Source organism: Triturus cristatus, chromosome 7, assembly GCF_964204655.1.
Source record: "Triturus cristatus chromosome 7, aTriCri1.1, whole genome shotgun sequence".
NCBI lineage: Eukaryota > Metazoa > Chordata > Amphibia > Caudata > Salamandridae > Triturus > Triturus cristatus.
This window is the reverse complement of record NC_140590.1, coordinates 242026302-242039734: the sequence shown is the minus strand read 5'-3', so window position 1 is coordinate 242039734 and position 13433 is coordinate 242026302. Positions and strand designations below refer to the sequence as shown.

At 43.4% G+C, this 13433-nt stretch overlaps 1 protein-coding gene across 6 annotated transcripts in view; it reads left to right on the top strand.

The window, feature by feature from the left end:
- Nucleotides 1-13433, top strand: part of ASPDH (aspartate dehydrogenase domain containing) — a 200921-nt gene that overhangs the window by 165847 nt on the left and 21641 nt on the right. The window lies entirely within an intron of this gene.

The window sequence follows — 13433 nt, the reverse complement described above, 5'->3', positions numbered from 1 at the left end:
GTTGGTACATCTAGGTAAGGTATGTTGCTTCTTCTTTTGGTTCCAAGAATGTTTCAACTACCGAAAGAAACTACACAAGATACATTTTTGTAGGGATTTTGCATATACATTATTTCTGATTGTGTCACACACTGGGCATTACCCATTCCTCAGAGTGTCACACAAAAGAAATTGTGAAGGGCGACACTTTCTCTGAATTTCTGAGGGAGACATGCAGAGATACAGCCATGCCATTCCTGAAGAATTTTCTCCCCCCAAAAATGTCTTGACTTTGTTTATGGGAATGTGACATTGGGGATAAATCTCCCCCTACCGTAAGTGCTAAGTATATTGCAAGGCATGCATTAGTTTCATAACCATATAGAGGAACAAGGGCAAAGGCAGAGTTCCTGTATAAGGTATACAGGGCCAGACTGCCCGTTGCGGGCACGGGGCATTTCCCCAGTGAGCTGCCAGGGTGAGGGCCCGTTTTGGTCCCCTGGTGGGGCGTTTTTGTTACTGGGGGCCGGTTTTGCAATATCTGGTCCCTGTAACAAAAGTGGCAGCGGTGAGACGGGAGTGGGGCTTCCAAGGACAACAGAGCTGTTTCCGAGGGCCTAGTCTGGCCATGAAGGTATGGAATTCTGAGGTGACTTGCAATATCTTTATCATGTACGACAGGGGGTTACTTTGACCCCTATGTTTGAAGTTGGTGTGAAATGTGAGAGGGAGTTGGCACCTCTCCAATACTTCTCTGCCACCCCCGATATATATAAGTTCAGATGAGGGGAAGCTGGTACAACTCTGCTTTCAGGCTTTTCTTGCTGTGCACAGTGTTTGTTTATTCCCTCAGGTTTGGTCCAAGGCATTCCACATCCTAGTGCCCTGGACTCCCAGAGTGACTCTGTTCTGGATTTTTTCTCCTCAGTACCACATAAGATGTGCAGTTAAATAAACAGGTTGGTGCAAATCTTTAGCTGACCACTGGCGTAGCAAGGGCACAATGGACCATAATGCATTTGGGTGAATTGTGTGCTCTCTCTCCATTTTCTGTTGGCCCTAGTGCAAGCAAGCAATTTGATCCCCCATCCCCTAGTTTTCTTGCAGAAAACAGCCTGTAACTGTGGTGAAATGCTTCCCTCGTATCCTGTGCTTAATTTGTAAAATAAACAAGTGCCAGGGCTCTCGTCAGGAAGTCACTGCAGCTTGCATCACACATTGCCCCGTCTGCACTGCCAATGATAGTAACAACACTACTACTATCACACTCTTACAAGTGGGACAATTTGGACTAATCCAGGCCCTCAAAGCTATAAGCATGGATTGGGTGGCAGGTAATAGTCATTAGGTCTCGCCTAGCGGTGCAGCGCGAATGCGCTGCCGCGCTTTGCGAGGCATGCAGTATATACTGTAGTGTGGAAGCTGCGTGGAAGCTCCACCCACTCTCTGCCCATTGGCTTTTGTCTTAAATGCTGCCTTCCGATTGGTTTGAGGCGTGTTAGTCCCTCCTCATTCATCATTTTTATCCTTCCACGGCTATTGGCCCCTTTACTGCTAGCACTATTTTCTTTTAGGCCTCGTCTAGCATTGCAGCGCGCATGCGCTGCATGCGCTGCCATCGCTTTGCAAAGCATACAGTATATACTGTGGTGTGGAAGCTTCGTGGAAGCTCCTCCCACTCTCTGCCCATTGGCTTTTGTCTTAAATGCTGCCTTCCAATTGGTTTGAGGCTTTTAATACATAAAAGTCACCCCTCAGGTAGGCACTAAACAGCCCACAAGGCAGGGTGCATTGTAATTAAAAAGTAGGCCATGTGTTTTTGAATTTTACATGGCATGGTAGTGAAAAACCCCATGATTTGTTTTTAGGTCACGCCTAGCGTTGCAGCGCGAATGCGCTGTCATCGCTTTGCGAGGCATGCAGTATATACTGTAGTGTGGAAGCTTCGTAGAAGCTCCATCCACTCTCTGCCCATTGGCTTCACGCTGCCATCGCTTTGTGAGGCATGCAGTATATACTGTAGTGTGGAAGCTTCGTGGAAGCTCCACCCACTCTCTGCCTATTGGCTTTTGTCTTAAATGCTGCCTTCCGATTGGTTTGAGGCTTGTTAGTCCCTCCTCATTCATCATTTGTATCCTTCCACGGGTATTGGCCCCTTTACTCCTAGCACTATTTTCTTTTAGGCCTCGTCTAGCATTGCAGGGCGCATGCGCTGCATGCGCTGCCATCGCTTTGCAAAGCATGCAGTATATACTGTGGTGTGGAAGCTTCGTGGAAGCTCCTCCCACTCTCTGCCCATTGGCTTTTGTCTTAAATGCTGCCTTCCGATTGGTTTGAGGCTTTTTAGTCCCTCCTCATTCTTCATCTGTATCCTTCCATGGCTATTGGCCCCTTTACTCCTAACACTGTTTTCTTCCCTGTCTCCCCGCCCCATGGCCCCCTCCCTCAGTCTGTGACTTTTCAACCTCCCCTGCCCCTGCCCCTCCCCCCACTCTCGTTCGTGTTTTCTTGCCTGCCGGCACTTCCGTTTTCATCTTTGTTATTGCCACCTTTAAATATGCGCGTTCAAGATGCGTGCTGTACAAAAACTTCTCTTGCTTAATGAACTAGATTTTAATGTTACTCTAAATATAATAAGACTCTAGGCAACATTCGGGGTATGCATGGCAACTGACGCCTCTTAGCTCACAAATGGCATTGTTGTCGGGCAGGAGGAGCGGCAGTGTTTTAACTCATGCTTAAAACAAGCACTTTTAATAACTTCCTCTCAATTCAGTGCTATAATCTTGTGTACTGAAGTGACGCGCTAAAGAAAAGAACTTTTTTAAAATTTTGAAGAGACTTTATCGCAAATTTACATCATGTTTACTGTATGATTAACATGCCGATCATTTTCACGTCTCGCCCACTGGCTTGTATACGCTTGGCTCTTCTCCGGCTGGCTCTACCTGCTAATTAATATATTGGCTTGCGCACCTCTAACAAAGAGAGATGAATGGATACATGACAGTGAGCCCAGTAGATGGTAGAAAAGTAGACTGGTGCAGACAAACAGACATAGTCAGTCTCCATTGCCTCACGTCAGAATCATCACTTTCAATAACCTGGAAATCTGCCGGCAACTCCCGCGTGCCCCAAACTCATCCCCCTCACCTATTCTTAGCAGGAGCGGCAGATTCTGAGCTGTGCCCTGCTAGTGCAGAGGAGCACGGCAGAGTCTGTAGAAGCGCTAGGATCCCTAGCCTCTCCGGGCGGGCACCTAAGCCTTCCGGGTGCCTTCACACTCAGGATAAATGAATACATTTTGTTCTGTGCTTTAGTCGCCCCTCTGTGAGCACTGTCTGGTAGATGAACCTCTGTGTTAATAAAGACATTCAAAGAGGTGATTGGGTACAAACAAACAATAGCCACAATACCATACGTTTTGAACGTGTAGTTAAATAACTGCTCATCGAGTACCTCATTGGCTGATCATTCCAGGGCACTACCAAAACTACATTTGGACACATTTGCTCAACTGTAAAATACTCCCTTCTATGGATCATTTAACAACTCAGGGCTTTGGGGTTAGGTAACCTACTTTGGATGTTGTGTAAAAGAGTAAATACAAAAATTAATGCAATGAAACTAAGCAACCAGTACGGTCCAAAACACTGTGAAAACTGACACGCATTCTGGCATTTTGTTTAGATAATGTCGATTTCCTAATAGATGCGAGCAAAGTACTCCTAATATCTTAATGAAATCTGCACTCTTTTAACTAATAGCACCGGGCGACCTTTGACAACTAGGCAATGAATACATTTTCATGTACCCCCAAAGCCCCCCAGCACCCGCCCCATTGGCAAACTTCATTGCCTCCCAGTGTTTTGGCGATAACCAAGACGCAGGATAGTGAGTCAAATAGTCCAGAAAATGAAAGAGAAGCCGGGATTCAGATTCACATGCTCTGATCCCAATCGCGTTGTTTAGTCTGTAAGCACTACTTTTATTAATGAGTTTCGCATTATTAAAGCATCACGGTGTGCATGTATGGCGACACTTCACCCATGAGGTACGTACCATGCAATTGTTGACACAATCCACACTGCATCTTTTTCAATATATTTATTACGAAGTGCAGGACCTTTCCAAGGGATTTTGACACTACATACATTCACTCCAAAAATAAAACGTGTAGGTAAAAAAGAAATTGCCATTTACAACGTCAATAGCTCTAACTCACAAATGCGAGACCTATTTGCATTGCAAATGCTTGTTTTTAATTTGTAATGAATTAATAATTGACTGTTGTTGTGGTCATCTCAGACAGCGCCACCTAATGGCACACTGCCACGAGTGCCGGTGTTCACTATTAAGTGCTGGTGCCCAGCACCGGAAACCCCCTGTTCAAATTAAGCACTGCTCAGATCGTAGGCCCTAGTGCTACTGTATAATCTGCACTAGTGAAAACTGCGCACCTGGAGTTGATCGAATGAGCCTGTGCTTAATTAGTTAAAAATTGAATGCCAGGGCCCTCATCAGGAGGTCACTGCAGCCTGCATCACTCATTGCCCCTGCTGGCGCTATCAATGGCAGTAGCAAACCAGCTACTAATCATCAAACACTACAAGTCTGAAAATTCATATTATTCCAGGCCCCCAAAACTATAAGATTAGCATGGGCGTCAGGTATTAGCCTTTTTTAACATATATTTAATTAATAAATAACTGTTGTTGTGCTTACTCTAAATCAGAAAAATAGCCCACCATGTGGCAGACTGTCACAAGTGCCAGTTCTGCCAATTAAGTGTTGGTGCTGAGCACCAGAAACCACTGGCTCAAATTAAGCACTGGACTGAGCTGAAGTGAGTGGCACTTGTCAGATGTAAGTGTACTTAAACAAGGATAATGTTTAGAATTACTTGCTTAGCTATTGGAGAAAAATACATGATCCACATTCCTTAGGATTTCAAACAGACCCAGTTTCTGAAAGTGTGTTATACAAACCACATTCCCGAGTGTTTGAAGCAGCAGTTATGTGTTTCGCTCAACATCTTCCTAGGGCACCCACCTTATCTTATTCATCTTGGTCATACACAACATCCTGGGGCACCGCTCACAGTCGATGGTGGAAGTAGATGCACATTTGGACTGATGGGTAGTTTCTCTCTTTTGATAGTGATAGAACATCTAGGGGATGGATCCTCATGAACACATCTCTCACTTTCTCTCCCTTGCCCATTGACTCATGCCTGTCTCAGGATGCATATAATAATTATTATTATTATTCTTAAAGTAAATTTATATTGCGCACAGCTACCCTTGGCAAGGTTTCCCGGCGCATCTTTGTCCACAGCTGTAGACTAAGTAACCTGAACTAATTACTGGGGGAAGAGCCTAGTTTTAAGATCTCGGCGAAACTTGAGATAAGAGGATTCATGTTTCATGAAATTAGAGAGAGAGTTCCAAAGTTTGGGTCCAAGACAGGCAAAAGATCGCCCACCCATTCTGGTCAGTTTGAATCTAGGAAGTACTAGATTACCTATGGTGGAAGAACGTAAGGCTCGGGAGGGGACATAAGGACGAATCAGTTCCTGCAAATATGCAGGGGAAGAACCTTGCTTAATTTTGAAAATGAGACACAACGTCTTAAACTTGATACAGCTTTCAATAGAAGTTTTCCTAGGAACGTGGCAGAGAAGGCGAGCTGCAGAATTTTGAACCACCTGGAGCTTGTTCAAAAGTTCCTTACTGCCTCCCAAATAAAGTACATTGCCGTAATCCAGGCGAGAGATAACAAGTGCCTGGACCACAGTTTTTTGTGTGGAGACAGGAAGCATCCAGATGATCTTCCGCAGCCATCTAAGAATGGTAAAACAGATGGCAGCGGTGCTAACCGCCTGTTGACGCATAGACAGTTCATTGTCAATGACAAACCCAAGGTTGCGGACCTGGGCAACAGGCTTGGGGAACGGATGTTTGCCCAAGATGATGACCTCAGTTTTGTCACTGTTTAATTTAAAAAATTGGCACTCATCCACTCTGATACTTGACGTAAACCACTTTGCAAAGAAGATACGGGCGCTTCTTTAGTAGAAGATAGAGAAAAAATAATTTGCGTATCATCGGCGTAGGAGTAAAGGGAGAGGCCCGCGTCCTCTACGATGGTCGCAAGGGGTCTCACAAAGATGTTGAAGAGCAGTGGGCTCAAAGTGGACCCCTGGGGAACTCTATACGCAGATGATCGAATAGTGGATGAGGAGTCAGAGGAGAAAACCTGGAAAGTACGATTACTGAGAAAGGAGGTCAGCCACAATAGGGCAGAACCTTCAACTCCTGCCGACTGGAGAGATTTTAACAAGATGGGATGAGACACAGTATCAAATGCCTCACTCAGATCTAATAAAATGAGTGCCACAGTCTCACCTCGGTCAAGACAGGAGCTCAGTTTCTCAGTTACCCCCAGTAAGGTGGTCTCTGTTGAAAAATGGGTCCTAAATCCTGATTGAGACGGGTGTAAAAAGCCAGAGTTTTCTATGTAAGTTGTGAGCTGAAAATTTACATGTCTCTCTAAAATCTTAGAAAGCACGGGTAAAAGTGAGATTGGACGGAAATTAGACAGGAAGGATGGATCAGCGTTGGGCTTTTTTAAAAGAGGGGCCACCATCGCATGCTTCCAATCTAAAGGAACAAAGGACTCCCGTAAAGAGGAATTTAGGAGCGCCTTAAAAATTCCCAGAACAACAGGAGATAATTGTTTTAAGATATTAACTGGTAACGGGTCAAGGGGAGAACCCGATTTTACCCTAGCTAAACAATCAAAGAAGGATCCATCTTCAAGGAGGGGCCAGTTTGAGATTTTGAATGTCGAGGGGGGAGGGCTCGTACAAATGGTTCTTGATCAAAGCCTATCAGAGTTAGCGGGAGCAGAAGTAGTTAATTTACTGTATATAGTCTCCACCTTGGTGATAAAGATATTGGCAATATTATTACATTTGGTGGCGTCAAGGGCAGGGAGTGAAGGAAGGGTGTTAGCGCCTGACAGCTTCTTAACCATTGAAAATAGTGCTTGGGGACGATTCAATGAATTATTAATAGTATTGGAGACAAAGATGACTCTTGCAGCTTTACAGGCAGAGTGATAGGTATGAAGAGCAGCTTTATAGTCGGATTTGCAGCTGGGAGCGTATAATTTATGCCATTTTCTTTCCAAATGCTTACATTTGGATTTCATAATCTTCAGGTCATTATTAAACCAGGGGGCAGGGGGATGATGGGAGAAACTAGGTTTCGGTATCAAAGGCAAACAAAGATTAATAGATGTGGATAGCCAATTGGATACCGCCACATTTAAAGATCGAAGAGGGAGGTTCAAATCTGGAGGAATCGCCACTAGAAGGCTATTTAATGAGCCTAGATTTAATTTGTGCCATGGTCTTCTACTCCCAGAATTGCATGAAATCTTCTGAGAGGGTAAGTTGGAAGTAAATAGCAAAATGGTCTGACCAACCTAAAGGAAAAGCAGGTAGACTACAATCCAGAGAAAGGTTGGACAGAATAGGATCCAGTAAATGCCCCACCTGGTGTGTGGGCCCTTTATTTCGTAGTATCAGATTAAGAGCTTCAAGATCAGCCAAGAGAGTAGTGCTCTCAGAATTCTGGGGATCTTCTAGTTGGAGATTCAGGTCACCCAGAATAGTGAAATTGGCAGCTTGTAAGATAAAAGGGGCAATTAGGTCAGGAATAGAAGATAACCATTTCTTAGAATTACCAGGGGGACGGTAAATGAGCATGCCGGATAAGGTCATTCGGGGAGAAATGGCAAGTTTAAACAAAGCAGCTTCACAGTCGGAAAGGATTGAGGTTCCAGCTTACAAGAGTACTTCGATTTAAAGATTATCACTATCCCACCTCCCCTCGCGGTGCCTCTATCACTTCTGGTAATAACATAGCCAGGGGGAAGGGCGGGTGTGAGGGCATGAAACAAGTGCAACAATCACTAAAACGTTTTTAAAATATCCTCAATAGCGATTAGCGATCAGCAAGTAGCGAGTCAGTTAATTATCGTCTTTTGCCCTCTCCTGTCACATATGCGTTCCTTGAAGACATAGGCACAATCCTTAATGCTACTCCTTCTCTGTTATGGTCCTCAGTGGCATCAACTTGAAATAAACAAGCATTGGCACAGGCAGTAGGTCGAATCATTTAGGTTGTGATGGTTGTGCATTGGTTGGAAAAAAGGCAGATGCAATGCAGATTACAAGAGATACCAAATTCACTGCCTGAGAGCAGAAGGAACTATAGTAGCTTGGCTCTTATATGGCTTTATTTTTTTATTCCTTGCTCCCTCTGCTACTCCCATGCATTCTACTTCCGTACTGCTTGCTGATAGTTTAGAATAATTTAAATATATATGGATAAAGTTCTCCATGCCATACACTTTAAGGATATTGCAAGTTACAGAGGAATTATATGACCATATAGAGGAATGAGGAGGAAGGCCAAGTCCCTTTATAAGATGATGGAACTTCCAGGTGACTTGCAAAATCCTTTTAACGTAAAGCAGAGGATATTTTATTCCTTATAATAATGGCCACACCATCAATCATCCCACAAACCATTGAAATACTTGGTATCTTGCCTTTTGATACAGTAGAGATTGTATGTTTGCAGACATGAATAATAACAGTAGAATCTACAGTACGAAGTTAAACATAAAAAAGCTAGTATTTTGTTGCAAAAAAATATTAGTATTAGTTTCATGTGAGTCATATTAAGTAGCTCCTATTTTGTAGAAACATTTAGAAGTTCTATTCTTCCTGCAATGACTTATAATGTGTAAAAAATTAAACGTTTCATTATCTCCTTAGTGTTGTTCATTTTAGAAAAACAGATAAGAATATCTAGAAGCCATCTAAAAGTTTTATTTAAACTGCAGCTGCACTTATGCTCTGTGACCTATCTTTTACTCTGTCGTCTGGCTCAGCATGAGGCATTGTGGGGTCACAACTCAATTGTAATAATTTATTACTGTTGAATAACTACACAATGTATTTGTTATAGGTGACTAGAGATGTCACAGCTTAACTGCAATAAGGAAATTGTGGACAATTTTTTATACAGGGATTGCAGGGTCCCATTTATTATATGAAGGGTGGTTGCTTACTCAGAGGTGACAAAGATTGAGAATTGAAGACGATGGCGTGTGAATGTTTTATTTGCTTGAGGCATTCTACATTGTAATTCTATCAATCCAGATAATCACTCCATCCGTCTTCTCACCTCTGCTGGTACCTGTAGTGCTGCTTGTTTTCTTATGGATAATGGGCCATATTTACAATGAAAGTGACTCAGTGCGTACCGAGAGCCGTATGGCTGGGCCACACTGAGTCACTTTCAAAGCAAAGGGATGCAACATATTTACAACAATATGCCACTTCCCTGTGCTTTCCCCAGCGCTGGCGCACAATCGGCTGCCACGCGTCGGCACAGGCACCCTTGCACCATGGTGTAGCATTCTGACTCATTTCCAGGTTTATGATTTCTCGTGAATTTGGGTATGGATCAGAATACATGGGTGTTGCATGGGAACAACCACGGCAACACTCAAGTCACACCCCTTACACGCAAAGTGATGCATGTGAAGGGGCGATATTTACAAGCAGACATAAAACCACAAAGGGTGGCTCTACGTGTCCTTGTAAATATTGGGAAGCAGGTTGTGCCACTGTTGTGTCACGCAGCTTGACGTACTAGCAGTGCAAGGGGCTTGTAAATAAGCCCCTTTGTTTCCAATTACAGGCACATGAATAACAAAAATTATTCTGAAAGCAAACAACACTTAATTTAAGCAGCCCATGCTGCTAAAGGATTAATACAGGGCCCATGGAGGTTTTGCACTAATGGAGAAGTCGAGTGCTCTGTGTTTTGCAGTTGGCATTAAAGTAATGTCCACACCTTAATTAAGTGCAAAATTGAAAGTCACATTAACCAAGGATGCATTATTTGTGGAAAGGACAGCAAAGTGCTGGCCTCAGAAAAGCAGAGCTTGTCTTCTATGTGTTTCCCTGCCAAATAGAATATTGGCAACTAAATTGTAATAAGTCTAAGAAGGAACAGGAAATTGTATTTCTCTGAGAGGAGAGTATTTCTCTGAGAAGAAAGGCACATTTACTATTTTTTCATGCCAGCCAACTTAGGTTGCTGATCCATGTTATCTGAAAAGGGAGAGCAGGGCAGCATCATATCTACAAAGGTATGGTACTGTTGCTGTCTTTTCAAGCACTGTCTGGCTAGCACCACACATACACACACCTTTGCACCATAGTACAAAGGTAACTGCTTGAGTCTACCATATGTTTGGAGTGGAAGGGTACGTTCCCAATAGTATCCTTTGACCTACTTTTAAACTTTGCCCACTTTATGTGTAAACTGTACAGTATGGCACAGATGCTAAATAAGAAAAGAAAGCTTTTCTCCTTCTTTGTACCTATTTCAAAGATTTGTAATAGTTTTATGCAAGGCCCTGTCTACATATTTTAGTAGATAGGGCTTTTCGTCAAAAACCATGGATGGTTGCACGGGAACCCCCAAGAAGCATCCATCGAATGACCTTTGAAGCAGTTCATTTCAAAAGTAGTAAATTGTACCACTTGGTAGTACTTTCAGTCAGCTATCCAGCATTGGAAAGTAAACTCCAAATCTATACTTTGCACTGGTTTGCATCACTTTTGGTGACTTAGCACCAGCAAAAACTATTCATTAATCGGGCCCTGTGTTTTGGAATGGCAACCCAGAGGACTCCTGACTTTCCCAGGTTGTCGTGCTGACAAACTGCAAATCTCTCTAAACATAATAAGAAGTATGTTAATTTATACAAACGCCTTAGCACTTCACTCATATGATTCTTTCCAAACCACTTATTGTCTGTGAGGACATATCTGAAGTGTCTTCCCAGAGTATGCTGTGTGTAAGTACAGCACGGGTTGAAACTCTGGAGCACACACTAATCAAAGGAAAAAAATATTCTGTGAAAAAGCAACTATATTAGGACAAAGGTACACAGATGGAATTTGAAATCTCTGAGATAACTACAGTACTAATATTTCATGTGTGGCAAAGTTCGACTCCCTTGCCAGTCAATCCTGTCTCCTGTCATTGTCCATGCAGATGTAAAAGGGCTAAATGCCATTAACCATAGTTCCTGGTGCTGCAAACACCCTATGGTTATCCCAAATGCGGACAGTGTCAAGGAAGCCATTGACTGAAGTGTGATGAACCATCCCTGATCTGTGTGCTTTGGGCTGTTCCAAAATGTTCTTGGCACTTCAAACATGTAAAATGCAAAAAGAACAATTGATGGACAGAATGCAAAACAATGTCATACATTAACCCAAATACAGAGATCTGGGCCTAAATCCATCGTTTTTATGCTCCCCAAGCCATTCCAGTTTGAACCCAGCCATATGCAAATCAGTCTTGATCCTGTGCCCAATGGGAACAGTCCTGCCCAAACTGCCAGGCCAGGTCTTCCCTGGACTGGAAACGAGCATCCTAGGACCGGTTTCGGGGTTTCACCCCTGATCAGCCGGGATAGCTTGACTCCAGTGGCTTGGAAAGCACGGGACCCACGCCTGGGCATACCAGTCCCACTCGGGGTATCAAATGCAAAAAGAACAATTGATGGACAGAATGCAAAACAATGTCATACATTTGCCCCAGTACAGAGATTTAGGCCTAAATCCATAATTTTTGAGGCACAGTGTCTAGACTGATTTGCATATGGCTGAATCTGAACTTGGGTGGCGAAGTGAGCTAAAGAACGATGATGGCTTCAAACCAGATATGTGACTGGAGGTGAGTGTCTGAAAATTTTCAGCACTCCATCCATCATCTCTTTGTGTTTGCTTTGTTCGCCCTAAGTTGACAGGGTATGCCCCAATGTGGGTCCCTTGCTCACTTTGCCGCTAGATTCAAGCTAGCCTGGCTGATGAGGGGTGTTACCCCGAAACCGGTCCCAGGATGTTTTTTTCTGGTTCAGGGAAGACGTGGCTTGGCAGTTCGGGCTGGACTGTTTCCATGAGGCACATGGTCAAGACTGATTTGCATATAGCTGGGTCTGAACTGGGGTGGCGAAGAGAGCTAAAGAAGGATGATGGATTCAACCTAGATCTGTGACTGGGGGTGAGTCTCTGAAAAGTTTCAGCGCTCGTCCATCATCTCCTTGTGTTTACTTCAAACATGTAAGTCTGATGGGGAATGACTGAAAACCCATCTCTGTTTAATATTATTATTAATTATTATTATAACATTCTAAAGATGCGTGGCGACTCCTAAAGTTGTCTCTAGTCCAGCTCAAAGAGGCATTGGCAAAGAAAATAGCTATTGTGTGGCCTTCAGCCTTATGGTTTTGTCAATGACTGCTTTGTTTTGTCACTAGTCAAAAGCAAAATATATTTTTGATCTCAAAACTCATACACTGCAATAGTAGCCCACGGCTCTTAAGGAATTACTCTGTGTGCTGATATGCTCCTTGTGATATGACAGAATGCCATTACACTCACAGTGAGGTTAAGTAATGGCTTAAGGGGACTGACCCATTGCCCAATGTTGTATTCTGCTCTAGGCTAATAAAAATGTGAATGACAATAGCAGGCCACCAACCACTGGATGTAGAGGTCTGGCTGTGGGCCTATAAATTTAGGTATATTGTGCATATAATTGTAGTAAAATAAAAAGATCTTGGCTAATTCCAGACATAAAATTGTAAAGAGGCAACCTTTCAACCTGCCCTCATCTGCCACATGCTCTCCAGCAAACACTCGCTACACACTCATTAAAACATTAGATCTTAGGCAACTTTCCACTTCAGTAGCCCATGTCCCTTTCATCCCACCACCTCAAGGCTCTTCCGTCAAATCTGCTTCAGAAGGACACTGCCTGCTGGCTCAAACCCAGACTTCCAAAATCAAATTCATAAGAATTCCAATCAGAAGCTAAGCAAATCATCTGAGCCTTCAAGATGTAAAAGTGCATCCACCAGTGCAAACTCTACATGTCCTGCACCTTGACACAAGTCAAGAGATCCTCATTTCAGGAAACACCAATTCTAATCCATCCAAATCAACAAACTAACTTAACACCCACTTCTTCTTTCAAGAAGTGAGCAGTTTGCCACTGGTGCTGATGAATGATGGGGCAGCAGAACACAAACGGCCTGACTTATCATTGTATTGCTTTGCCCTTGCATCATGTATGGTGTTGCTGGGGCAATGCAATACATAATTCAGATTTACCAAGCAATGCGAGGCCACTTTGCATGGCCTGGCATTGCTTGGTTAATCTGGAGTAACATAAGGCAACATAAGTCACTTCCTTGTGTAACTGTGCCCTGAGAAGGCGTTTCATGAGTGGAGCGTGGGTGTTCCCACGCATCCAACTAAGGATTTTGATGCATTCCCAGATTTACCAAGA